The following is a 27869-nucleotide window of genomic DNA, read 5'->3' on the forward strand; positions in this document are numbered from 1 at the left end:
GGCACCTGCCCCCTTGGTTTTTTTGAGCCAATGGATTTTGCATCCAACCTCAAAATCAAATAAGCGTCCATTAATCTGTTATTTGACTTTTAATCTGTTAATATGCACAATATTATACATTCTGTGCTGCATCCTTGTCACTTTTCGGAGATTTTCGCCGTTTTGATCATGTTACATTACTTTTATTCTGGCGGCAGCTGGCGCTGCAGTCAGAGCGCAGTCGCAGACGTCATCATTGTCTGGGCGCGCTCACGAGCTCTCTGCTGTTGCTGGCTTGCTGCTGCATTTGGCTATCTGAGGAATTAAAACGTGTTAGAAACGCTCACAACATTTCCAAACCCCAGTACGGTAATATGCAGTTAACCTTCTCTGTGTAGAAAATGTATGGTTTTAAATGTGACCGTCTCAACGTTATATTAGCAGAGATTCATCTTCTTGGCACAACGCCAAAGTTCGCCAAAGTTCACGCGGCCGCGGAATCTCACATGCTCACATGAGGTAAAATTTAATGCAAAAATCCGTTCCTCTAATAATTTTATCTAAACATATTTTTTTAAATCATTATTGAACATTAAAATCAATCACATGGCTATAGCTAATGTCATTTTCGTTGTTTATATACTTTATGGATTTAAAATTACATTAATTTTATATGATAATGTTGTTGTGCAAAATGCATTAATGACACAATTAAACAAGCCATTAAGACTTAAATAAAACATGCCGTTTCAGATGTGAATATGATGCAAATGTGTCATTATTCCGATTGAATAGTATTTGATATTAAAGTTAGTCATCACTCTTATTTTGGAGGTTTTTGCATGAAAGCAGGGGTTTTCAGATTGTTAGAAATGTAAGTGCCATGGAAAAGACTGAAAGCTCTATAATATTTCGTTTGATGTCTGTGTATGCACAAATTTCTGTGAGCTGTTGACACTGTGCCCCCTTAAAAAAAATTGTTGCATGACGCCCCAATTGGCCATCAGCGCGGACGAGCCATCTAGCCTTTATACATATCTATGCTTTTGCCACTCAGTGGGCGTAACCGCAGGCACTTTCGCCGAAGGTGACGTCACGTGCATACTCTCTACTAGCTAAAGCAAAAGCAAAGCTGCAATGCAGAGTAAATCTCTCACGTCATGCCACGCAAGCCTGTTCGAATACCAATACAAAATACATACGTGAACTTTAACCAGTGGTCATTAAAAATATACAACATTGGCAAACAACAGCACAGACCCGGACAGCTTTCACATAACATAAGATGTGCCACGGCGGGAGAAACGAGCTTACCTGCTCTTTAGCTGCTACCTGGAGGGCTTCTCTCCTGGTTCAATGCGAGTTTTAATTAATGCTTCACAGAATCGTTAAAGGTTGTTGATGGCCACCAGATTTTCTAACCCTAAAATAAGTTACCGAGAAAGTACCCAGGGCTCAAACTCTCAGGCAACCGGTGTTATATAAAATTCAGCTTCCTGAAAAACTGTGCCAATGGGCGGGGCATAAATGCATATTCATAGGTTCGCTCCGCGCATAGAGACAGAGCGCCGATATGCAAATTTGAAAACCACGCCCACCGGGGGGGAAAACAATCCAACCGTCTCCATTGACTTTGTATTGCGAGAGGCTGCCTCCTTGTCATTTCTGGCTTATAACAAAAAACAGAATAATGCCTAAAAGCTGCTGTGTGACAATATGTACAGCTAACAAGCCAAAGAACCCAGAAATAAGTTTTTATAAGCTGTCGAGCCGTAAAACCCAGCTTTTAAGGAGAATAAAGTGGATCGCCGACTACGTTTCCCCCTAGTGGACGCAGTTCTACTAATAGAAGTACTATGAAAAGTTGCCTGTTTCCACTTTTGTTTCTTTAAACGCTCGTTTTATGAGGTCGACAGCTTAAAAAAAATTATTTCTGGGTTTTTTGGCTTTTTAGCTGTACACCTTGTCACACAGCAGCTTTTATGTATTATTCTGTTTTTAATTTTAATCTGTAAATAAGTTTTTATAAGCTGTCGACCCCAAAAACGAGCGTTTAAAGACACAAAAATGGAAACAGGCAACTTTTCATAGTAATACTATTAGTAGAACTGCGTCCAATAGGGGGAAACGTAGTCGGCGATCCACTTTATTCTCCTTAAAGACAGGGTTTTACGGCTCGACAGCTTATAAAAACTTATTTCTGGGTTCTTTGGCTTGTTAGCTGTAGATATTGTCACACAGCAGTTTTTAGGCATTATTCTGTTTTTTGTTATAAGCCAGAAATGACAAGGAGGCAGCCTCTCGCAATACAAAGTCAATTGAGACGGTTGGATTGTTTTCCCCCTGGGTGGGCGTGGTTTTCAGGTTATGACGCGCGGCGCTCTGTCTCTATATGCAAATTTGAAAACCACGCCCACCGGGGGGAAAACAATCCAACCGTCTCCATTGACTTTGTATTGCGAGAGGCTGCCTCCTTGTCATTTCTGGCTTATAACAAAAAACAGAATAATGCCTAAAAGCTGCTGTGTGACAATATGTACAGCTAACAAGCCAAAGAACCCAGAAATAAGTTTTTATAAGCTGTCGAGCCGTAAAACCCAGCTTTTAAGGAGAATAAAGTGGATCGCCGACTACGTTTCCCCCTAGTGGACGCAGTTCTACTAATAGGAGTACTATGAAAAGTTGCCTGTTTCCACTTTTGTTTCTTTAAACGCTCGTTTTATGAGGTCGACAGCTTAAAAAAAAACTTATTTCTGGGTTTTTTGGCTTTTTAGCTGTACACCTTGTCACACAGCAGCTTTTATGTATTATTCTGTTTTTAATTTTAATCTGTAAATAAGTTTTTATAAGCTGTCGACCCCAAAAACGAGCGTTTAAAGACACAAAAATGGAAACAGGCAACTTTTCATAGTAATACTATTAGTAGAACTGCGTCCAATAGGGGGAAACGTAGTCGGCGATCCACTTTATTCTCCTTAAAGACAGGGTTTTACGGCTCGACAGCTTATAAAAATTTATTTCTGGGTTCTTTGGCTTGTTAGCTGTAGATATTGTCACACAGCAGTTTTTAGGCATTATTCTGTTTTTTGTTATAAGCCAGAAATGACAAGGAGGCAGCCTCCCGCAATACAAAGTCAATGGAGACGGTTGGATTGTTTTCCCCCCGGTGGGCGTGGTTTTCAGGTTATGACGCGCGGCGCTCTGTCTCTATAGACTGTAAAAATAGAACAAGTTGTTGGGACAAGGGAATTGATTGGAATTTGATGTTTAATATATTATTTCCATGTGATAATAAAGTCGAATAACCATATGCTTTGTTTAGACGTACAATTGTTAACATTGTTCACATAGTAGACTTAAAATGCTTTTTCATGGCTATACAATATTGTTTTTGCTATTTACCCTGATTCTGCATATATAAATAAAGATTTTAAAATTTTTCTCTGGTGTTGTTTTGTGTTGCCTCTTGCAAGTTTTTAACCCCATTTGGACTTTTTAGAGCCTTAACGAAAGGAGCCTGAAGCATGGTTACTCTATTAAAGCAGGATTCCTGTAAATAAAAATGGCCTAACATTTTTTTTATATTATTTACCTCAATGCAAAACCAGCCTAAATATGTTTAAGAGTGCTAAAAGGCAAAATAGACCAAAAGATAAAAACTTAATTTTAGTTTTCTCTCTGAAAATGTATGTTTTAAAACAAAGTGATAAATACGAGAAGAATGAGAATGAAAAGAAATAGACCATGAGTGTCAAATGGTTGTTCTCATTATTTGACCAATCAGCACATCATATTCCTCCGAATCCAGCTGCATTACAGATTCATAAAATATGATATCAATGGTTTATTTCACTAATTCATTGATAACATGAAAGATGCATTTATAGAATTCAGGACTTTTGAAGCCTTTTCATTGAACTGACACAGCAGTGAAAAAATAATATTATGTGGATTTACTTGAAAAAAATATAGTGTACAATTTTTGCATCCACTTTTTTAAGTAAGTTTCACATGGAATTTTAAGCAATTGCTTAAAAAGTAATGTCAGATTTAATAATGCACTGATACATTCTATCCCTAACAGAGGATTGATTTATGCATAGAGAACAATTGATTAAACAAAAAAATAAGAAAAGAAATTATACTATATTTAGATGTATAAATATGAATGAGTTGCATCACCTAACTTACTTTCGACACTTCCCCAAGTCTGAGGCATTTAACAACCCATGTAAATACTCTGTGTGGGTCGATTTGGATATTACATCTATGTTTTAATTTAAACATTTATGTTTATTTTGTAATATTTTGCATAAGGCAGGTCTTGCATTAAGGTAAATAGCTTTTCAAATATGTTAGGCCATTTTTATTTACAGGAATACTGTAATCTTGCATCTCTAATTTAAAAGAAAACATGAGCATATCATGATATGTGATGAATGAGTGACTGGCCTTCATGAGTGATTTTCTTGTCTTTACTCTGATAGAAAAAAATATATATTTTGCCAATCTAAATTAATAAGAAATGTCATTTTAATTAATTGCAAGGCTCTTTTTGTTAAGGCTCTGAGTTTTATTGCAGTGCATGTTAATAATGCTGCAAAATACCCCACACAACAAGACATCTGCTATGGACAAGATACAACAAAAAACAATGAGGAGATTTATGTGCTGTATTTGTGCTCTTTAGCCTTATAAATGTAGGCTAAATAGCAAAACGATATTGTATAGCATTGAAAAAGTGTTCTTACAAAACGCGCCCACACAAAGCATTATAGCCAATTATGTAAATAATGTAAACAATTGTACATCTAAACAAGGCATATGATCATTCGGCTTTATAATCTATTAAGCAAGAAGTGAAAAAACAAACAACAATTTGCAATCCATTTGCTTGTTCCAACGTGGAGCGAACCTATAAATTTGCATATATGCCCCGCCTATTGGACATTTTTTTACACCTGTTAACTTACTAATTGTCTAATAAACAAAGTTATGAAACATCCAAAAAAAACATTTTACTTATTGAAGGCTGTGTCCGAAAACTAAGGCAGTGACTTGTTGATTCGCTGCCTTATGAGGCAATGACTTCGGAGGCATGAAGACAGCTCAGAGAAATGCTTTGGACACTTCATAGGCAGCGTGTTTGAAATATAAACAGAGAGCGCCTTTGTGATAACTAATCACATATTTGACAACTACAATACCAATATCTCACTAGAAATGCAATTTAAAGGTGTAAAAAGTAAAAATATACATTTATTTACTCTAAATTTGTGGTCCAGCCGCTTTCTTGGCCGCCATTTTATTTTTTTTAACTTAACCAGGCTCGACCAATCACATTTTCATTGTACTCCCACGTATAGAATTGTGGGACAGGACAATGGAGGTATCTCAATAGACAGGAAGTAAACAAACACTGGGGCCATTTTTCAATGTCAAGGATACTTCCTTGGCAGGACTAGTCACTTCCTTCAGAGGCTAGGCGAGGCTCCTCTTTAGCATTCGAAGAACATGTAAATAAAACAGGCTAGCAAGTCTAGCATCATTACGTCGATGAAAATGTGTGCTTTCGTCCCTGCGCACTTAAGATTGTGGGTGATTTCAGCGCGCGAACAGCGCAAAGGATAAACATATGTATCCTTTCCTTTATATGTGATATTTCTCGAACGAAGGACTCAGTCCTTTGTTGCAATTCTGAGGATCCTCGTCATTGGAACAGTGCTTCGACGGATGTCAATGAAGTAGCATCCTCGAAATTCTGGCTTTCGAGGATTCTTCCTTGGCATTGAGAAATGGCTTGGATTCGGATGTGCCTGGATGCCTTCCTGCCTTGGAATTCTGCCTCAGAAGGCAGCATTTTAGAGTTTTCAGACGCAGCAACGGAGTCTGTTTTGAATCACTCTCGTGGTACTGTGATGTCATATACCAACAGGTCTGCACAGCAGTGTGTGATGTCAAACACACAATGAGCCAAATCATCAGGCTTCTTCGACTTCATGCAGCGCAGCAAGAACCAACAGGCGGATGATGTCAAAGAACAATTTGAGAAATCATGTGAAGTTTAATTTCGTCTCGCTCTAGCGGTACAATGAAATCATCCACTTGTCAGTTCTAGTGGAGAGGCATGAAGTCGAACAAGCCTCTACTACCGTGCCTCATGAGTGTTCAATAGATCAGTGCCTATTTGATCATGACAGTGCATATAAACTTTAATAGGATTAAAAAAAAACTTGGAGTCAAGTCTGATTCCAAATGTGTTTGATTTTGAGTCAAGACCGAGTTAAAATGCATCGATAAGTCTGAGACCATTAAAATACAGTTTCGAGACCTAGTCCAAGACCGAGTCCACAACACTCTTGGCAGCACGTCCGTGCATCACTCGCGGAAAACTGAAAATGGGTAAAGAGGCGAGACATGGATGAAGTTGAGGTGGCTGATTGCTGGAACAACGCCCACCTTGCTCGACGGTAGTGACAGCAGTGGCAGTTCACCTGTCACTTAAGTGGCCATGCCCTTAATTATGCAGAACTTTTGGGGTTAATATAATTATACAGAGTGAGTTCAAAAAACGTAACCCCCTCGCAGTTGTCATGAAGGGCAATATTAGCTATAAAGACTAGAATCACCTTTTGTACCAGGCTATAAACATATTTCTGCTGTGAAGTTGGCCATTATAACATGGGGGTGTATGTGAATTGACTCACTTTTGGAGCCAGCCTCTAGCAGCCCATCGATAAATTGCAGTTTAAATCACTTCCATATTGGCTTCATCAAAGAGATCAGAAGGTTGCCCCTTGCCCCATACCCACCAAACTATTAAAAGAGGTGCTACATTTTCTAATATCCCCTCACTCGCTCTAGGTTCTTTCCTGCGCATGCTCTGCTGCGATGACACACATCCTGTCTGATCCATACCGGATCCATAGCGGTCTCACATCTCTGTCTTGTTTTTGGTTGTATCTCGTGTTATTGTTAAGTTTCTTCTGTCTACAATGTTTGATCTCTACAAAGCAATTGGAATTAAACTTATTTTTTGGACTATTTACATTCACTCGATTCTGGCACTAGAAACCAGCGATAGAGGACCACACACCTACAGCCGTGAGGATCTTTTACAGTCCTCCATCCTGTGCAAACAGCAGCCTGCGATCATACTACTGGCAGAGGTAAAATTGAGGCAAAGAGGCAGACGAGGCGGAGTGCGAAGCTGACTTCGGAAGTATCCTTTCAGACCTTCTTTTCCCTCCATCATACTGGCGAATGTCTGCTCCCTCTGGAACAAAATGGACCTGCTGCATGCCAAGTGCCTGATGGAGAGAACCTTCAAAGATGCCTGCATCCTCGCTCTAACTGAATACTACTGTCCTTGCATCCATTTTACCTCCCAAAGGATTTCTCCACTATGGTTGTCACCTGTACGTACGTCCCTCCTAGTGCTAACATCAAGGTAGCCGCGGAGATGATAGCCGAAGTGGCTAACTCTATGCTAGCTAAGTACCCCGAGGCACCAGCATTTATTTTAGGTGACTTTAATAAATGCATCCTCTGCGATGTACTGCCATCATTTAAACATTACGTGGATGTTCCCACAAGGAATGAGAACACTCTGGATTTGTGCTGTGGTAATATAACTGATGCCTTCAGCACTCAGGCTTACCCTCCACTCGGCTTCTTTGACCACAAAGTCGTGTTCCTCCTCCCTCAATACAAACTGGAACTGAAATGCATCAAGCCACAAACGTACAGCGTCACCCAATGGTCAGAGGACGCAATTGCACAGCTGCAGGGCTCTCTCGCCTGCACAGATTGGGACATTTTTCAGGGAAGTCTGGATGAGCGCATTTCACTAATAACGAATTACATAAAGATCTGCATTACCACAATTATTCCAACAAAAATAGGGGTTCACCCCTCATATCAAGTTCTCTCTCAAAAAATAACAAATAGCTTTTAAGCTGACGGATTGGGCCACTCTCAAACTACTAAATAGACAGCCAAAAAAAACGACATCATCAAAGCCAAAATGAAATATAAAGATAAAATAGAGCAGGAATTCAGTAAAATGAACACAAAACAAGCTTTTCAGAGTAAAATTATTAACTGGACAGGAACAAAAACAGGACCACATTACAGCACCAGACCCATTAAACTTTCTGTTAAACACTCTAAATAACTTCTTTGCTCGGTTTGACACCCAAGACTATTCTGCCACATGTGAGGACTTGCTCAGTGGCCTCCCTTGCCAAGACCCCACACACCCTCTCTTCACAGAGGAGGATGTCCGACAGCAGCTGGCCAGGTGCAAACCTGGCAAGGCAACAGGGCAAGACGGCATCCCAGCAAGGGTGCTTAAGCTCTATGCTATGCAGCTGTCTCCCATTTTCCACACCATCTTCTGGGAATCATATAGGACAGCCACAGTACCCACCCTCTGGAAAACCTCAACCATAGTCCAACCACTATCAACCAATAGCACTTACAACCATAATTATGAAATGTTTGGAAAAATGAATCCTCCACCTCATCCACCTCACAACTGTCAGGCAACATCTGGACCCACATCAATTTGCATACAGACCCAGACGAGGTACAGAAGACACAGGTATGCCTTCTCCGTCCTATTCTTCAACATCTACAGACATCTTGAAAATTTGCCTCAGTTCTCTTCATTGACTTCAGTTCTGCTTTCAATACAATCCAACGTCACCATCTCATCAAGAAATTACATCACCTCAACATCCCCTCACCCCTCATTCACTGGATCCATACCTTCCTTAGCAACAGACCACAGACTGTTAGAATTGGCTCAACAACATCATCAACCATCATCACCAACACTGGTGCCCCACAGGGATGTGTTCTCAGCCCCTTGCTCTACACCCTGTACGCCAGGGTTATTCAAATCTTACCCTGGAGGGGCGGAGCACTACAGAGTTTAGGGCCAACCCTAATCAAACTCAACCACCTGTGATTGTCTAGTGATCATGAAGACCTTGATTAGCTCAGGTGTGTTTGATCAGGGTTGGAGCTTAACTCTGCAGTGCTCTGGCCCTCCAGGGTAAGATTTGAATAGCCCTGCTGTACGCCAACGATTGCAAAAGCCTATCAACCGTCACTACTTACTACAAATACGCTGATGACATTGCCATATTTGGATTACTCACAGCATATCAGGACTCAATTTTACAGTTCTTACAGTGGTGTCAAAACAATTACCTACAAATACTGTAAACACAGACAAAACAAAGGAGCTGGTCATATACACATCCAAATCACCAACTGGATTGAATCATACCCACATCTACGCCAACCAATTGAACAGGTCAGCAGCTTTAAGTACTTGGGACTCATTATAGACAATAAAATCAACTTCAAGGAACATGTCACTGCCATTCAGAAACATCCACAACAAAGATTACATGTAATATGCTAAATTAAAGCCCTTTCTGTTGCACCTCATCTCCCGCTACTACTTTAGAAGGGCATCATTCACCACCCTGCTGTACTGCTCAACCTGATTCTATGGATTGCCACTGTTACAGTTCTGTTAGTTTTTGCCTGTATGTTTCCTTTTGTTTTCCCAGTCATCTCCCTCTGGACCCCATTTCCTGTGATCTCTCACTGTCCCAGCCCTGATCATCATCTGTTGTCATCACAACTGCCACTCATCACCCTCATCAGTGCACCGTTATTTAAGTCTGTTGTGTTTATTCAGTGATTGTCCTTTCTCATTGATGTATTGTTGGATGTATTGTTAATTTCAAATGTTTATGTTACTTATGTTTAAAGGGATACTTCACCGATTTAGCATTCAGCTTTGTATCTGTAGAAACCCGGCAGTATTACTGAATGACCATGTTTCCCTCCCTCATTTCCCCCTGAGAGGAGAGATATCTGCATTTTGGTTCTGCAAAAAAGTCCTCCGATGATGCAAAAATCGTCATATTACATCATCGGAGGACTTTTTTGCAGAACCAAAATGCAGATATCTCTCCTCTCAGGGGGAAATGATGGAGGGAAACATGGTCATTCAGTAATACTGCCGGGTTTCTACAGATACAAAGCTGAATGCTAAATCGGTGAAGTATCCCTTTAACTTTATGGTTAAGTACTTTTTGTTGTCTTCCTGTGGGTAATACCCAGCATACACGTAATAGAAGAACAGACAGAGACAGCTACAATCTATATGATGTACCTGGAGGGTTTTCATTTTTTTCCCCATCTTCCAGGATGGAAGGTTTTGGAGGACTATATGACTGAATTCATGGACAATGCCCATCAGGTGAGCTGGAGGGATACAGTACCACCGTTAATAACTGCTTTTAGTTGGGACTGGATGATTATATGCAGATAATTGTTTCCCATGATTAATGTGATTTACCCTTTATGAATTTCTTAAATTATGTTCTGTAATTGAATGGCTCTAATTTCAAAGTTGATAATGTTCCTTGGAACAAATTTAATAATCATTCACCCACCCAGCTGTTCGCCATGAGTCCCACGCTCCCTCTACTTGTTCACAGGAGGTGCACGCTCGCTCTCCCTGTTTTTGCGAGGTGGACACTCATCCTACAGCCTCTAGTGACAAACTAATAATTGACTTTAATCTCGGCCCAGAAACCCCACTTAATAATTTAAAGCGAGTAATTTAAAGTCTATAGACAATGGGGAACTGTTAATACATTTTGAGTCTGATCCCATTACCCCATTCAAATCTGTTGATAATTTAGGTTCTGTTAACTGTTTTCAATCCCATAATCCAAACCTGCCTCACACTCAGCCCGGTGCCCACTGTCGGTAGCCACACGCAGCCCGGGACCCACTGCCGTCCCCGCACGCAGCACGGGATCCGCTGCCATCCCCGTATGCAGCTCAGGTCTCGCTGCCATCCTTGTACGCAGCCCAGGTCCCGCTGCCATCCTTGTACGCAGCCCAGGTCCCGCTGCCGTCCTCGTACACAACCCAGTGCCTGCTGCCATCCCTGTACGAAGCCCAGTGCCCGCGCCTAACTGGCTACCGGTGCCATGTGCACCATCCTGGAGGCTTCCCTGTCCTGTCCTGTCCATCCTTTCCGCCTTTTGAATATCACTTCACATATATTTAAACCCATCATGATGCAGAACAACTAGCTTATGCCTTTATTATTATAGATTATTGTTATGCACTCTTAAGTGGTTGTCCTGCATCCCCAGTAAACAAACTACAAATGCTGGATAAAGAATACAACTGGAGTAACTTGTTTGGGAACATTTCAGTTATAAACCGATCACAAAAGTCTTTAGCAGAATACACTTTGCGCATTTGTTCAATGAGCACATCGCCAGATATCTTTATGCTAGGGGAACACTTCTCCAGTCATCTCTGCAACCAAAGTAAATGTTTTTTTTTTTTTTGTGCACAACATATACAAATGGACTTTTTTCCTTATCGTAATAAGACAGAAATATCCTGTTCATTTATTTAGCATCACTATATCAGTATATTTTTACATCAGTATATGAGTTTTACACAGTTTCACAAATGTTACACAATCAACAATATACTGTTATACTTCATATAACTCAATGTGCAAGCCAGAAATTAAGCTCTGTTTTTTTGCACAGGCCTACTAAAGGGTAAATGGTGCCACATGGTGATGAACAGTAAAAATGACACATTTTACCTCTTTGCAAAAGGAAAAACCGCCAACAATCAAGAATGCATGATTCATATCATGGCTTTGCAATAAAAATAAATGTCATTATAATGGAAGTCAATGGGGAAAAACAAAGCCACAAACCACAGATGAGGAAGAAAAAAAATTAATCTGATGCTGCACAAAACTAAAAATGCATCAAAGCCAATTTTTTTTCTAATCTTTGACATGCTCAAGACTATGAAAAAGGTAAAAAAATCCATTCCACAATCACTTTTTTATTAAAAATCTGTCATGTTGTGTGTTTCCCCCCCAAATCAGTGACATCACTTTTGAACTTGGCAATTAACATCAAGGAATTTTAGTAAACATTTGGTAGTTTTGATCAGTACTGAGGTTGATTAACAGATTTATGAAACTAATAATAATTGATACATTTTTACAGCTGTTTAAGTAAGTTGCTTTTTTGTCCACAAACAACCCCAAAGGCTAGTTAATTTGAACAACAAGGGTTAAAAGTTGGACCCCAATAAATGACTGGGCGCACAGACCCCACTGGACCTGATCAGCGCAGATTCCACAGGTAATTGTTATTAACAAGTCAATTTAGAAAGATGTTAAAAATGTAAGTTTGTGCCTTACCAAATAGTAGCCTTTTTCAGTGTTCCTGAGCCTGACACATATAATTCATTCTCCTGACCAAGAAACATCCATTACTCTTTATTACTTCCTGATTGATTACGCAAGTCCAATCTACTTCTTTATTTAGCTTCAAAGTCCACTTGCTGTCACAGTGATGGATAATGAAAATTTGTGTGTGTGTTTTGCATAACTAACTGTTTGCTCTTTTGAACTATAACAAAGATTGCTCGTTCAGTGCCAGGGCACACCCTAAAAATAATTTTGTGTAAAATATATGGATATCTATTAAGTTTATTTTAAGAAAATAAATAAGCATTTAAAGCAACACTTTGAAATTTGTTGGCCTTTAAATAATGTCTCAAATTGTTTCAGTGGTAGAACAAATCTAAACTAAGAATTTTCTTGAAATAAGTTTACTTTTTTCATAAACACTTAATTTTAAGAAAATTATTCTTATTCCATTGGCAGATTTGTTTTACTTGTTTTAATCATAAATTACGCTTAAATGTTATATTTGTCTAACAATAGACTTATTTTACACTGTTAGACTTAACTGTAATTTCTACAGCTACTTTCTACAAAATGCCCAAACACCATCATTTTCTTTTCCAGTTCATTACTGTAATATGCATTGCATTATGGATATTAACATTTAATTTATAGTGATTTACTGTATGTTTTGAATTTGCGGTAGACTACTGTAAAACAACAGCAGTAGTGCTATTGTAGTTGAATACAGTAAAACAGTGTTATAAAAGCATATAAAAGCATTTTATAAGCATATAAAATGGAAAATTTAAATATATCTATGAAATGAAATACATTTTATTTGTTATGATTTTAGCAGTGAAGCAAATTTCAAAATGTGAATTGTTTTTCAGCAGTGTAATTTATTGAGACTTGTAGATAGAAACAAGAAAGGGATTATGGATAAATGCTTGATCGTCAGATTTGAATTTGACCTCACGACTTCAAAACACTAGTGACGGCAAGATTTCGCTCCTCAGAGTGTCGGGAGAGTGTATGTTTTAGCAAAAGTTGTGAAGCAGTAATTTATGTCATGATTTCACAGGAACGGGACCCAAGTGCAAGGTAAAGATGAACTCAAAGGGGTTTATTGAACAGAAAAAGCCCACATGGGGGCAAAAGACAAAATATTAACAAGACTATGCCAAGATTTTTTTACTATTTACTATTGACCTAAAGGTCACTTTCTTCCTGATCCCATTTTTTAAACACTAGTTAGTGTGTAATGTTGCTATAATAGCATAAATATTACCTGTAAAATGATAAAGCTCAAAGTTCACTGCCAGGCAATATATTTTCTTTAATAGAATTCCTCTTTCAAAGCCTACTGGGAACGGCCAGTTTGGACAACAGCCCTCTACTTCCTGCTTTAATGACGTCAGGAAAAAGTTTTTTTGACTAAACTCCACCCACAGGAATACGTCAGTCGTCAGTGCTAAGCTGCTATCGAATCACAACACACTAAATAAACTACACAAGTTACACATCTCTGAAGGAGGGACTTCATAGAAGACATTTGCCCGTTTTTAGGACACTGAAAACAGCGCTATACAGATAAGTAGTGATGTGACGTTCTGCGCCGAGGCTTCGAAGCTTGTATCAAAAAAACGAAACATCTCACAGTAAAGCACTGTACCGGAGCTTGATTCGTTTTGGCATAACCACGTGATCAGTGACGTCCGAAGCTTCGTTTTCGCTCTCAACCACGTGACTGCTTCGTAATCTGGTTCAAAAGTAGCGCGAACCCCTTGCGCAGGTTTCGAGTCTCATGCACTTAGGTAGATCGATAGTGAACTGAGACTGAAACAGAGGGTAAGCGCTTTTGAATTTTGAGAATGGAACCTGCCAAGAAAAGAGGCCGTTCGGAAGTCTGGCAGCATTTTCAGGTTGTATCAACAAATAAAGTAAGCTCATTGTTGTTGATGTTTTCTTCTTCTTCTCCTTCTTCTTCTTCTTCTTCTTCTTCTTCTTATTATTATTATTATTATTATTATTATTATTATATTATTATTATTATTATAAATAATAGTATTTGAAAAATAATAAATATTTGTAAAAATTGGGTAATAGTAATATGAATAAATAGTTACAAAAGTATTTTATGCATATTCAATGTATAATAAAATATATTAAAAGCATACATGTAGGCTATATGAAAAAAATACAATTAATTTATGTTACCTCTTTCTTTAGGTTGAGTGCCTGATTTGTTCTCAGCAGCTTTCTTATAGTAACAACACATCCTCAATGTTGAGACATTTCAGAGCTAAACATGAGAACACATCTTGTGACAGTGGACCAGCTACGGGCAACCAAGGTAAATTTTTGGTTAAGTGCTGTTTTTTATGAAAACATATCTTAAATAATGCATAGTTATGCTTTAAATACTTTACTGTATTGCAGGGATCAGAAAACAAAAGATTGATGGGGCCTTGGTCAACATGGTTGTGAAAGATTACCAGCCATTTTCAATTGTTGAAGATGCAGGCTTCAAAGAGTTTGTAGGTTTATTGGATCCAACCTACACTCTTCCTTCCCGCCAGGCATTAAAGAGAATGGTAGAGGATAAATACAAGGAAGCCAAAGAGAAGGCAATAGAAGAGGTGAAAAAGGCCAGAGCAGTAAGCCTCACATCTGATATGTGGACATCTCTTCATATGGATGCATATCTGGCAGTGACATGTCATTTTATAAATGATAATGATCAACTGTCCACAGTTTTATTAGGGGTGGGAAAATTTTCAAACAGTCACACATCTCAAAATATAGCAGAGGTGAAGTCAGCTTTGATTGAAGAGTGGGGCATTCAAAACAAAGTCAGGTGTTTAGTAACTGATGCTGCTGCTAATATGATTGCCTGTGCAAGCATACTGAAGCTCCGCCACACAAACTGCATAGCACATGTATTAAACCTAGTCGTGAAGAAGGCAATAGAACAAACACAGGGATTGGAGGACATAAGACTAAAGGCACGGAAGATTGTGGCTCATTTCAAATGTAGTACAACAGCAAGAGAGAGATTATTGGTGTTACAAAATCAGATGGGCAAACCAACTCATAAGTTGATTCAGGAAGTCGATACACGTTGGAACAGCACATACACCATGTTAGAGCGTCTCTTTGCTCAGAGGGAGCCAGTAGGTGCTGCTTTGGTAACTTTGAAGACAAACCTCACACCTTTGACTTCAGAGGAGTACCAAAAAGTAAATGAATGTCTTGGTGTAATGTGTCATTTCAATGAGGCTTCCACTGAATTGTCCGAAGAGAAGAGAGTGTCAGGCTCAAAGGTGATCCCTCTTATAAGAATGCTGAGGCATGCAATCACTACAAAGAGCTCACAGGTTCATGATGAGATGGCTGTGCAATTGTGCAACAACCTCATGAGACTTCTTGCTGAGAGATTGTCTACATATGAGACTATGAGCGTCATGACTCTGGCAACTCTGCTTGATCCACGCTTTAAAACTATAGGTTTCTGCAGCCAGTCAAATGCACAGACTGCTGTGAGACGTCTCACAGCAGAATGTGCTGCAGTCATTAGAGCAGCCCAAAACACCCCATCCACATCCTCTCAAATACCCCTATCACAACCAGAGACAACAGAAGCCACAGGCAGTGATGTAACCCATTCAGGTACAGTTTGTTGTATTGAGTGTGCGTGTTTCACATGCATCATGCATGTAGCTATACTGGAGAGAATAAAATTCCATCAAACTTTTATTTGTAAAACTTTATTCTGTCTATTAGGTCTGTGGGATCTACTGGACAGTCATGTTGTGGAAACCAGAAAAATGAAAAATGCAACTGCAGATGCTACAGTTGAAGTGCAACGCTACTTAAGTGATCCAAATATTCCACGCACAGAAGATCCCCTGCATTTCTGGGCGACCCAAAAGGGTGTCTATCCACATCTTTATCATCTTGCCCTGGAATTTTTATGCACTCCTGCCTCCTCAGTCCCATGTGAGAGAATATTTTCAAAGGCAGGGGAAGTAGTAAACAAAAAAAGAAATAGACTTAGCCCCCTGTTGAACAAGTTCTGTTCCTTAATAAAAATCTCTAATTTCTTTAATTACCCACAAAATAAAAACTCCCCAGTTCACAAGCACTTTCATCTCCCAGTTCACAAGCACTTCACCATTCCATAAATTTTTTTGTTTTATTTTGATTATATATTCCAACATGAGCCATGCCTTTGAACTCGTAGGCTTAGGACTAAGGCTAAAGTTTATGTAAATAAGGCTGCATGTATTGATCAAAGCAGATTCATACAAATGTTTCTATACAAGTTAATTTGTCCCATTTATTATTTTTGCTTAAATTCATTCAAATTTGTTCACATATTCTAAGTAGCCTACTACATTAACACATGAAGAAACATTTTGTTCAAAACCACTTTGCTTTTGTGGTTTTCACAGTTAATTATTACATGAAACAAAAAAATAGGTCATCTGGCACAAGCAGCTGTTCACCTTCTGACCACAAGATGTCGTTAGTGTGCAACGTGTTGAAAAGCTTCGAGTAATGAACCTTTTTGCGATACAGTTGAGGGAAAAGCCTCAGTGCTTCACAAGGCTTCATTTCACCATCACTACAGATAAGTAGATTGTGTGAAAAGTACCATGTTTTTTACACGTGAAACATGAACACAGGTTAAATTGCGCACTTTAAACACAATTAAAGCTTCAAAAACACAGAAAGAACGGGAGCTTTAACAATGACAGCTGTAAGACAAACCAACAAACTAAAACAATTCAGCACAGGTCAGAATACACTGGGGCCTTAAAGGCGGAGTCCATGATGTTTGAAAGCCAGTGTTGATATTTGAAATCGCCTAAACAAACACGCCCCTACCCCAATAGAATCTGGACCTTCTGTTGATAGACCCGCCCCACACATACGCAACCCGGCATTTGATTTGATTTGATTGGCTATAAGTGTGTTTTGGTAGTCGGCCCGTCTCCTTTTCCAAACCGTTTTTCAAACATCGTGGACTCCGCCTTTAAATAGGGAAAACTAAACAAGATAATGAGGGAAGGTCAGGTGAGGGGAGTTAACCAATAATGAATATTTAACGAGGAAACAAGGGGGCGGGGGCAGAGACAAGAAACAGCAGCACACAGCCCAAAACAAAAGGCCACGTGCCACCACAAAAAAGTGGGTACCGCCACAATCCTGCCACATGAACTTTGAACTACTATGACAGACTGGCAGGATCATGACAGATTTGTGTTAAGTCTATGTAACTTATAATGTCTCAGTGACTGTGTTTGTCCCCGAGCTACAGATGGTGACTGGTGGACTGCGGTTGAATAGCTGACATGTGTTCAAATTAACAGGCTTTAAAATAGTCTCTCTCTCTCAGACAGTTTGAGAGAGTTGCTTGTTGGCATCCATCTGCGCATTTTGATACTAAGGTCATGGAGACCATCGCCACACTCAAGGAATTCTTGTTCTGTCCCATCTTTCTCTAAAATAGACTTGTGTTTTCAATTGTGGTAGTTGCATTTGTTTGAACTGTTTACACTCGTATTACTGACATGCAACTGCGGATACTGACTACCTTACTGATTATCACTAAATATTTTCATGTTAGTTAAATAAATAGTTTTGTTAAGCAGCTGTTGTGTGTGTGATGTCTTTTTGTTGTGTTCTTTGAAAAAGAGTCCTAACAAACTTGACATTTTGTTTATTTATTACATTTTTTTGTGAATTGCCCTCTATTGGCAGCCATTCAATTCAATTCAATTCAATTCAAAATTATTTTAATATAGTAATAAAGTTAATACATATTGGGGTGGTTTCCCGGACAGGGATTAGATTAGGATATTTAGGTAGTTTTTCCAAACTCGCAAAATATCATATGTTTGCATATTAAGGTAATACAATGCCATTGATGTATTTTAAGATATGTAATTGCAAACTGTTTTTAGTTTAGACCATTCTAACATTTATACAGTACTGGTCTAGAACTAGTCTTCACTGTTTATTGCTTATTTAAAAGCCTATTGAACTTAAAAAATGTTATATATGTCATGTACTTATAAATACACAGCATAAGATTGCGCCCCCAGTAGAAAATCCTAGGATTGATTCGCCCCCGCTGAAGACATTCACGTGAGTCCCAGTTTTCCCTGTGCACCCTGAAAAAAACAGCATACCAGCAAGACCAGCATATGTTGTGTTTTGGTGCTGGTTTGCTAGTGAACACCAGCTTAACCAGCATCAGCACCAACATTAGCACCAGTTAAACCAGCAACAAACCACCATTAGCACCAGCTAAACCAGCACCAAACCAGCATTAGCACCAGCATCCCATGCTGGTCATACCAGCAAGACCAGCATATGTTGTGTTTTGGTGCTGGTATGCTGGTGACCACCAGCTAAACCAGCATAGACCAGCATAATTCCCATGCTGGTCCATGCTTGTTTGATGCTGTTTTTTCAGCAGGGCACCAAAGCCTCTCACCCATCCCATCATATCATGATGTTTTGCTTTGGGCTTCATGAGCCACTCATTATGGGTCATGAAGACTTTTTGGTGAAAGGGTGGCTCCCAGTGTCACCACAACAAAATCACACACCTGAATAAACCTTTTTCTTAAAAGTTTTTTATGTAGTGGTAAAATTTTCTTAGTTAAATATGATTTAATATAAAAGAAGTTATTTTACTAAGACTTCGAAATGTATTCCCACACTAGTACGACTGAAGCGTGTAAATAATACGTTGATCACAAGATGGTGCTGAATTCACATTTTCGTCAACCAACCATCTTTAAAACTAACATCTTTGAAAAGGAAATACAGCGGTACGAATCTCTTAAAATGAAAAGTTAAAGGCTCCTAAAAAATATTGTACACAAATGACGTTATTTAAACGTATGCAGACCTCAACCAAACAATTCCAACAAGACTGAAAGTTACGTAAAGCAATTCACGAAGAAAGTTGTGATGTGGGAGGCAGCTGCGCGCGCGTGTGCGTGCTCGCGCGCAGGGTGGAGTTAAACACAACGGTGCAGAAATCACATCTGACGTTACATACCAGCTTTTACACGACAGGAACTTTCTGCTGGGGGATTGGGAGAGTTATTATATCGGTAATTGTCCGAAAGTGGACAACTGTAGATCGAAGAAATCTGAGGTAAGAGCAAAAACTTACTTCCGCTCTCTAAGTTTTATCACTTCAGCTAAAGCTGCTAACGTTAGAGTTTCTAAAGTTTTTCTCCAGTGGGGAAGTTTCCTTCTGAGGCGACAATCGGCTTTTGAGTTAAAACCAACAATAATCACGATGATTGATTTAAATAAAACACCATATTTAACCATTCTTCGATACAAAATAGTATAACGTTGAAGAGAGACCGAGTGTGCGATATATGATTCAGTGCATGTTTAAGTTGACATTTTGAGACAAGAATGTACAGTCTATAACGGAAGCGATGTGAGGCATTTTACCCGTTATACAGTTCAGAAAGAGGACACTCGGTTCGTTTAAGTTAGTCTATTTAAGCAAATCTTTATCGTGTTGTACAGTTTTGTTAAAGCTTGAAGTGTAACGCGCGCACAAGTCAGTGTGTGAGATAAGTTACTGTAACAGTTAACTAACTTTTACTTGAGTAAAAACGCGGCCTACACTTATTTCTGCAGTAACGTTACAGACTTGATGCTTTATTTCGTCTCTTATATCTGTCATCATTTTATACTATGATTCATGCGTAAACACACCCAAATCCACAAAGTCTGACCGTCTAGACTGATCTGAAAGTATGCATTTATATGTTTATTAATTCCCTCTCTTGAGTAATGTATGCCTCATACTGACCTACAGAGCTTATATGTTGACATTATGTTTTCGTAAAGAATCTGTCAGTGTCCGATTCATACATTGTCTGTCTTTTCTTAAGTAACATCAGTTTTGAAGTGTGCTTTCATAGAGGAAGTTGTGCTGGAGGATTATGCGCCCTCAGGGATAAAATAACTGAGCTAAGATCGGGTGTGGTAACATGCAAACGTGCCTGCTGAAACAACTGAATCCGATTCTGTTGTTGCACATTAAATCCTGTAGATTCCTTACAACACCTAATTGTCTGATTATACTTTGTGAAAAATGACCCATATTGCGTGTAGTTGTATTGCATGTGCTGTGTGACGTGTTGAGTCTATAGCTGCTGATGTGTGTTAGGCGCTTGACAAGGCATTCAGTTCAATTATATCATGGAGCTTGGTTTATTTCAGACAGTTCATTTATTTGTGAACTAGTAAGTTAAAAGAATCACTGAGTGCCTATTGCATTTACTATAGGCCTACATGCTGATGGCTTTCAATAAGACTAGCTGATGTAAGTTTTATTAAGTCAATAATCTTGATTCTGAATTATTATTCAGCGTATATATGTTTGCACTGTTGTTTAGCTTATTCAGATCCGAATATTATTTTACATCGGTGTATGTTTAAACAGATGTAATTGTGGATGATACAGTATTAGGCCTAGATTAATACAGTTATTGTTCAAAAAGACAAGCTATTGAAGAATAAATTTGTAGATAAAAACATTTATGTATGAGTGAAATGCTGTTCTTTGTTCTATTTTTCTCCACAAAATGTCTAATTCTGATTAATTAATCTGATCACCTAAAAAAGTATTTTGTACATATTCTTATAATGTATTTTGCATTATTACCATGTGTTTTATACATTTTTAAATATGTCTGTACGGCCTATACCAGCTTTGTTAAAATGCAAAAGTGTGAAAAGACTTATAGAAATAAATTTAATTGAATTCAACACACAGTCATGCTGTTTTAGCTTTGATTAGAGGAAGCTGCTGCATGTTATATTTGAGTGAAATTAAGGGGCATTTACTCGCAATACTATAAACCAAGGCGATATATTGGGATATTTCCTATTTTAGGAATATAATAGGATATAATTTAACGAAAGCTGTCATTTGAGAACACACCATCATAGGAATAGTATAGTGACACGCCCCTGTACTATTACTTCCTGTCACTTCCTGTTTAAGTTTAGAGATAAGATGAATGGAATCTAGCGGTTGGGATGTAAACTCCAAACGAAACAACTGGCATGAAAAAAAATCGATATAGCATTTTTGAGAATTGTACAGTAATGGCAAACAAAATATTATGATACTCGCATGTTTCCACAACCTCCTTTATGAAAGCACACTTTAAAATGAAAGGAAATAGAGAAAATGTATGAATCGGACACTGACACATTTTTAACGAAAACATAATGTCAACATTTAAGCTTTGTAGGTCAATATGAAGCATACATTACTCAAAAAAAGTGAATTAATAAACATCTAGGGGTGGTTTCCCAGACAGAGATTAGATTAGTCCTACATTAAAAATAAATGTAAGAGGTGTACAAACTAAAAACAACTTGCACTGACATATCTTAAAATACATCAGTACCCTTTTTTTGTTTTAAGCAAGGCATGTTCGTTAAAACTAGTTATATTTTATGATTAAACTAAGGCCTAATCCTATTTTAAGCTAACCACTGTCCGGGAAACCACCCATAAATGCATCATTTCAGAGCGGTCTAGATGGTCAGACTTGATGGTTTGGGTGTGTTCACGCATGAATCATGATAAAAAATTATGTCAGGAATAAGAGATGAAACAACTGTCATGAATCTTGTATGAAGAAAAACAACATTGCATTTTTTTTTTAGAATCGTACAGTATTGCCAAACAAAATGTTGCGATACTTGCATGTGTCTTTATTTTCTTACACCACCTTACCTGTAAACATCATTGTTAATTCATAACAGGTCTCTGTGGATATCTTGAATAAATAATAGTTATTTGCGTATGATATTTGATACTTCAGCAAATTATTTTAAAATATACCTGATTCCACACATAACAGAGAGAAAAGTTTGAGCACTCCCAGAATAAGGTAGCATGCACACCAAAAGCGTTTACGCCTGCAGCCAGCGTATGTTTTCAATTGTTTCCAATGGAAGCGCCGCAATTTTCAGAAACACCAGTAGCTGACGGGTTTGTCCAAGCTGAGCGCCGGCACACAGCGGAGGAGGGCCGGGACAAATATCACAACAACAATCTGGCGCATCGTTCAACGACTGATAAACAAAGCAGAAATATTATAGAAACCAAAGTGCTCAGCTTGAAAAAGCTGACAAGCGCATACAGTCGGTGTTCGCTTGCCTTTTTTAGCCGCGTTTAAATGGTTGGTGTGCGCGCCCCCTAAGATTTCTGTCTCCCACTGTTGTAAAAAAGATTGTTAGGAAGACATGTTAGTAATGGGTTTTATTACAGTTCAGCATACACACACACAGCCTGCAGTCGAGTAAGGGGTGTAAATAATGCTGCAGCAGGTCTGTGTGCAGACTTGCTCAATACAGTTAACAGCAGGCTTCTCTACACCCAACCCACCCATATAACAAGCTTGCCATTGATGGCATACGATGTAGTATCGCGGTGGGCTTCAGAGAAAGAAAAGTTTCTTTGTACTCCATCTAAGAGAAGTGTGGAGGAGTGGATGATGACCTGTACATCCAGCAAACTCTTATCAGCCTACATCACGAGACATTGTGTCTGTGTTTGTGCATATATAAAGCAGGTAGAAACTTTGAAGGTTTAAGACTTCATGTGGAGTACACATCTAGTGATTTATATGCATTCAGCTGTACAGATTTTCAATGTGACATGTAGTTTGGTGTAGGTACATGCATTAGTTCATTATTAAGCACAAAATGTCTAATTTTAGGGATGTTTGACTTGTCTCTGAAATAATTCAAACAACCCATAAGCCAAAAATGCATTCTATTGCATGTTTCATGTGCTGTGACATCTATTCATGAATACAGTACATAAAAAATAGGCAATATGTAAAATGAACAGGTATGAAAATATGTACAAACCTACAGACAGGATAAATACCTGTATTTGAGATACATATCTCTAAATAGAGATATTATAAATATGCGGGTGCTATGAGGCAATGACCTTGAAGTCTGTTTTAGAAAGAGAGTGAATGATATACCGCGGTAGATTCACTGGCACTTATTATAAAATTACAGAAATTATTTGTTAGAAGTGGAAAAATTTTACACTTCTCCGTCACTTATTTACATTCCGCGATATGCACGAAATACAAACGTCTGTTTCGTCTGACACTTTATTTCACTGTAACGGAATATACCGTCATACAGCCCAGCCCTATGTGTGACACCTGTTAAGACTTTTAAAATAGTCTTTCAGATGCTTTATTCTTTTATTGTTTATGTCAGTTTATCAATGTCATCTTTAAAACTACCTTACTGTTTCTCCAGTTTGACCCAGTGTGTTTAATAGATTTGGCCATGTGAGGTGAACTGGTGACTGGTGCTGGATTTATGTTGTGTGTAATGGTCTACACTCTCTCCAGTTTAGGAGATCTGGACTGATGGTTTGTTTCTAGGCGAATGGGTCTCTTGCCAGTATTTGGAAGCAGCCATATTTGGTCAAATCACCTTCTGTACTATTATTCCTAAGGCATGAGAAATTATTCCCCCGGCTTATTGCCTCAGTCTCCAAAATGGTCATAGTCTAATTAAACGATGGTGGACAGATTGAAAACCTGGCTCTGACAATGACTGTTCACAGCATAAGAACAGTCTGTAGTTTTAGTCAGTGAGGAGGCTGGTTGCAGTGATATATTGTTGTCCAATTGATCTCTTTGTTTGTAGAGAGATCCTCCTTTTTGTTTAATATCTTTGACTGAGATCAAATGAATTTTCCAGGACACTAAAGCAAGGTAAAGTTAAATAGAGAAACAGAGTTATCTACACAATTGTTATTGTTTTTATAGATAATTTAGTTTAAATGTCAAAACTACTCTGTAAATTAGGAACTGACAAACACCATAGCTTGCAAGATTTTAAGGCAAACCTCAAGCGAGGTCGATTTGGTTTTGGTTTTGGTTTCACTGAACAAGTAAAGCCATAGTAGGATAGTTCAACAAAAGGATGAATAAATACTGGCTCTTTTTTCTGGTAACTGCCTCTTTAAATGTACTTTATGTAGATGTATGTCTGAGAATTAAAAGCATTCCAGCATTTGTTATGTTGTGACAGCAATAGTCTTCTTGAGAATGTGACAGTTAGTGTGACAGAGATTGTCAGTGTATGTGTAGTAGCAGATGTTGTCTTTGTGTTAGAAAGAGATAACAGCTGCATGACTTTGATAGCTTCATGGAAGACCATCATATGACGGAAAAGCAACTGAAGACTTCCTGTTTGTGTGGGATCTTGGCCAGGGGAATGTGGTTTGATATAATTTTCTCCTAATCCATGAGAAGGTTCATCAATACAAATACACCAAATGTTCGGGAATGAAATTAGCAAAAAACACATTTTTGGTGTTTGGCTGAAAATCAAATTAACCAGCACAGAGTGAGAGACGCGCAAATGCAGCAAACATGTTTTAAACATTTTAAGTGACAGAGAAAGACGCACAAACATACAGCCCTACAAGTTTCCTTTATCATTTAAAATCATGACATCCTGAACACCATGCAGCGTAACCCCGGATTTCCACCGACTGCGGAACGGCTGCGGATCCGTTGCGGAACGGCGGCGGAGTCAATCGGTTTCCATTCAAGTCAATGTGTGTATTTCCACTGACTGCGCTCTGAATTCGTCACAGCTCCGGCCATCCGCAGCCCTCCGGCACAAATACGCAGAGCTTCTATTTTTGACGGATGCCGGACAGCTCCACAGGGCGGAGCCATGACTTTATCGCATGATCATACCTGAATTCGCGAGATCTCGTGTTTTTATCCTTTGTTAAATCTTTGCAATACAAACATTACAAAGTCATTATATAGAAAAAACAAATAATAGACAAGAACATAGCTAGGGGTAGTTAAATGATAAAGTATATGGTATAATAAATACATTAAAGATAGAGCATAAATAAATGGTTTTAGCAGCTTTCTTAATTTTTGAATTTTGGATGGATTTGATGTACTGCTCTGTCTACGCGAGATCTCGTGTTGTGATTAGGGATGGGTACCGAAACCCGGTATTAAACTGGCCCCGGGGCTAAATTATGAAAGACCGTAGTATCAGTAAGATCTGACGCTATCGGTTCTGCTTTCGGTCCTGGAGAAAAAAATAAAAATAAATGTACTATGTATTCTTGCTTAATAATGTTTTCGTGCACATTTTATCTCACCAAACATTTCTAATTTGCAATTAAGACGTTTGTCTGTGAGATCTGCGAGATGTCTCATGCGCGCCGCGGAGGCTGGCTGTCTGTCAAACACAACCACAACAACGAGCGCGGCGCACGCACACGCATAACAGCACGAAAACTACCGCTTAATACAAAGAGTGACGATGGCGGATAGAGCAAAACATTCAAAAGTGTGATTATACTTCACTAGAGTTGATGCAGACAACGCTCGTTGTCATACAGGTAAGTGCAACAAGATGTTTGCATGTAAGGGCGGAAACACAAGCAATCTGTCAAAGCATCTTTCAAAAGTGTATTACGTGCAGAAAGAAGCTGTGTCCCAATTCAAGGGCTGCGACCTTCTAAGCATACAACCTTAAAAGGGGAGCACTCTGTCTTTCAAGGTGGCAGCCTCAGAAGTCCGCGAAGAGAACTGAAATGAGACAGTCTAACCCTCAGAGGACCTATAATTTGCGTCACCTGTTGCACGCGCCCACCGCGCCTGTCAGCAGGACACAGCGGAGACGTTTCTGACTTATTTAAATAAATATGGAATCAGAAAAATATTCATTTATTTTAGAAAATATGACACGTTGATGTAGATTAAACTATTCAACAGTATATAAAATTAATCAACCTTAGAAATACGCAACATAAACAGAATAATATTAACACAAGTCACAGCCTCAAGTCGCGCTGCTGTGACGCAATCGGTCTTAAAATACGTCCTTAGAAGGTCGCAGCCTGCAAAATTCAACCATCATCTCTGGTGGTTGCCGCATCAACGTCAGGCATGTATGCTAAAATCATGTTGAATCAACATTGTTCACGTCATTTAAAATAAATGTACAATCTCCCTAATTGGTTTGCTTACCTTACGTTGAAATTCTGTTGATTTCTTTTGGGAGAAATGCTGAACGTTATGCATTCAACATATTTTCTACTTCTTTTTAAAATCCCAAATAAAGAAAAATCAGCATGTAAACATTTATTTAGCCTAAATATCCTATTTAGAGTATTTTTTCTGCAGCTTTCACGCTGGTGCATTAATAAATATATGTATAATATTTAGAAATGATATCCAGAAATTAATTTGTAATAATGAAATGCAGACACATAATTAACTTAATCATGTGAACATAGGTTCGTGATCAAATGTTTACATTGGCCAAAGTACCGATAAGAATACCGTTAAAGCACCGGACCGTTAAAGGCGGAGTCCATGATGTTTGAAAGCCAGTGTTGATATTTGAAATCGCCTAAACAAACACGCCCCTACCCCAATAGAATCTGGACATTCCGTTGATAGACCCGCCCCACACATACGCAACCCGGCATTTGATTTGATTTGATTGGCTATAAGTGTGTTTTGGTAGTCGGCCCGTCTCCTTTTCCAAACCGTTTTTCAAACATCGTGGACTCCGCCTTTAAGTAGTACCGGTAAGAGTAGTAATACCGTTAAAACCTTAACGATACCCATCCCTAGTTGTGATCTGGGCTGGTTTGTTAAAACGTCATAATTCAAGTCATAATTGGCGGAGACAGAACTAGGTATCGCGCGATCATCACGTGAATTTGCGAGACCTCATGGGTCCTCGTCACTTCAGCACGCAGCCGCTCTGCAACCAATACGGAACTGGTGGGTATTGACGGACGGCCGAGTGCGGAGCCGTAACGCAGCGGAGCAGATCTGCAGCCGCTCCGCAGTCGGTGGAAATCCGGCGTAAGAGAAAGACATGGCGGCGGCTATCCTGGGTATTTGTCTGCTGAATGGACAAGCACAGTCAGAGAACGAGAGATTTGAAGAGTGTCAGCAGTACGTCATAAAAACTTCCTAGAACAAGTAAAGTCCTATAATGACAAACATGCTTATGTTAAATGAGTAATAAAACCTTTTTTTAACAAAAGCTTCTTGTAGCACTGCTTTTTCCTCTGCCATCTCCTGTTGACGCCTTTTCACTTACTTTGCTCGTGCTTAACCATGCACCCAGGCGCGCATCCACTGCTCAACATACAGTGCTATATAAGCGTTTTTGCAAGTTTTGTAAGGCAGAGTAATGAAAAGCTTATTACCATTTCACGCGGGAGTAGAGGATTGGATTCATATCCGTTTAACGAAGACTTTATGAGAAGTGACCAGGTGTAAAAGGCCCTATAATGACTGCTGGAATGTAAAAAAATCATTGTTAAATATGTGAAATAAATATAGTAAAAGGCACATTCTGAAAATTCAATGGTGAGAAAATTGGCAAAATAATTAGAAAATGAAAAAAAAATTGGACTTTGGCCGAGTGTTAAATTTTCTCTGGCTTCGACCAAGAATTTTCTTTTTGTTGGATCCCTACTTATCAGTAGAATTGCTAGTTTCTCTAGACATTTGTA

General features: G+C 38.8%; 2 protein-coding genes across 2 annotated transcripts in view; one reads left to right on the forward strand and one right to left on the reverse strand.

Annotated features, from left to right (window-relative positions):
• LOC135718258 (uncharacterized) overlaps nt 1-1438 on the reverse strand; it is an 88144-nt gene extending 86706 nt beyond the window's left edge. The window contains exon 1 of the mRNA XM_073816116.1: nt 1294-1438. The gene's annotated coding sequence lies outside the window, so the exon portion shown is untranslated. The remainder of the gene's footprint in view (nt 1-1293) is intronic.
• A 17838-nt stretch (nt 1439-19276) lies between these two features.
• The window catches only part of tln1 (talin 1), a 76505-nt gene continuing 67912 nt past the window's right edge, over nt 19277-27869 (forward strand). The window contains exon 1 of the mRNA XM_065240548.1: nt 19277-19427. The gene's annotated coding sequence lies outside the window, so the exon portion shown is untranslated. The remainder of the gene's footprint in view (nt 19428-27869) is intronic.

This window comes from Paramisgurnus dabryanus, chromosome 10 (genome assembly GCF_030506205.2).
Source record: "Paramisgurnus dabryanus chromosome 10, PD_genome_1.1, whole genome shotgun sequence".
Classification (NCBI taxonomy): domain Eukaryota; kingdom Metazoa; phylum Chordata; class Actinopteri; order Cypriniformes; family Cobitidae; genus Paramisgurnus; species Paramisgurnus dabryanus.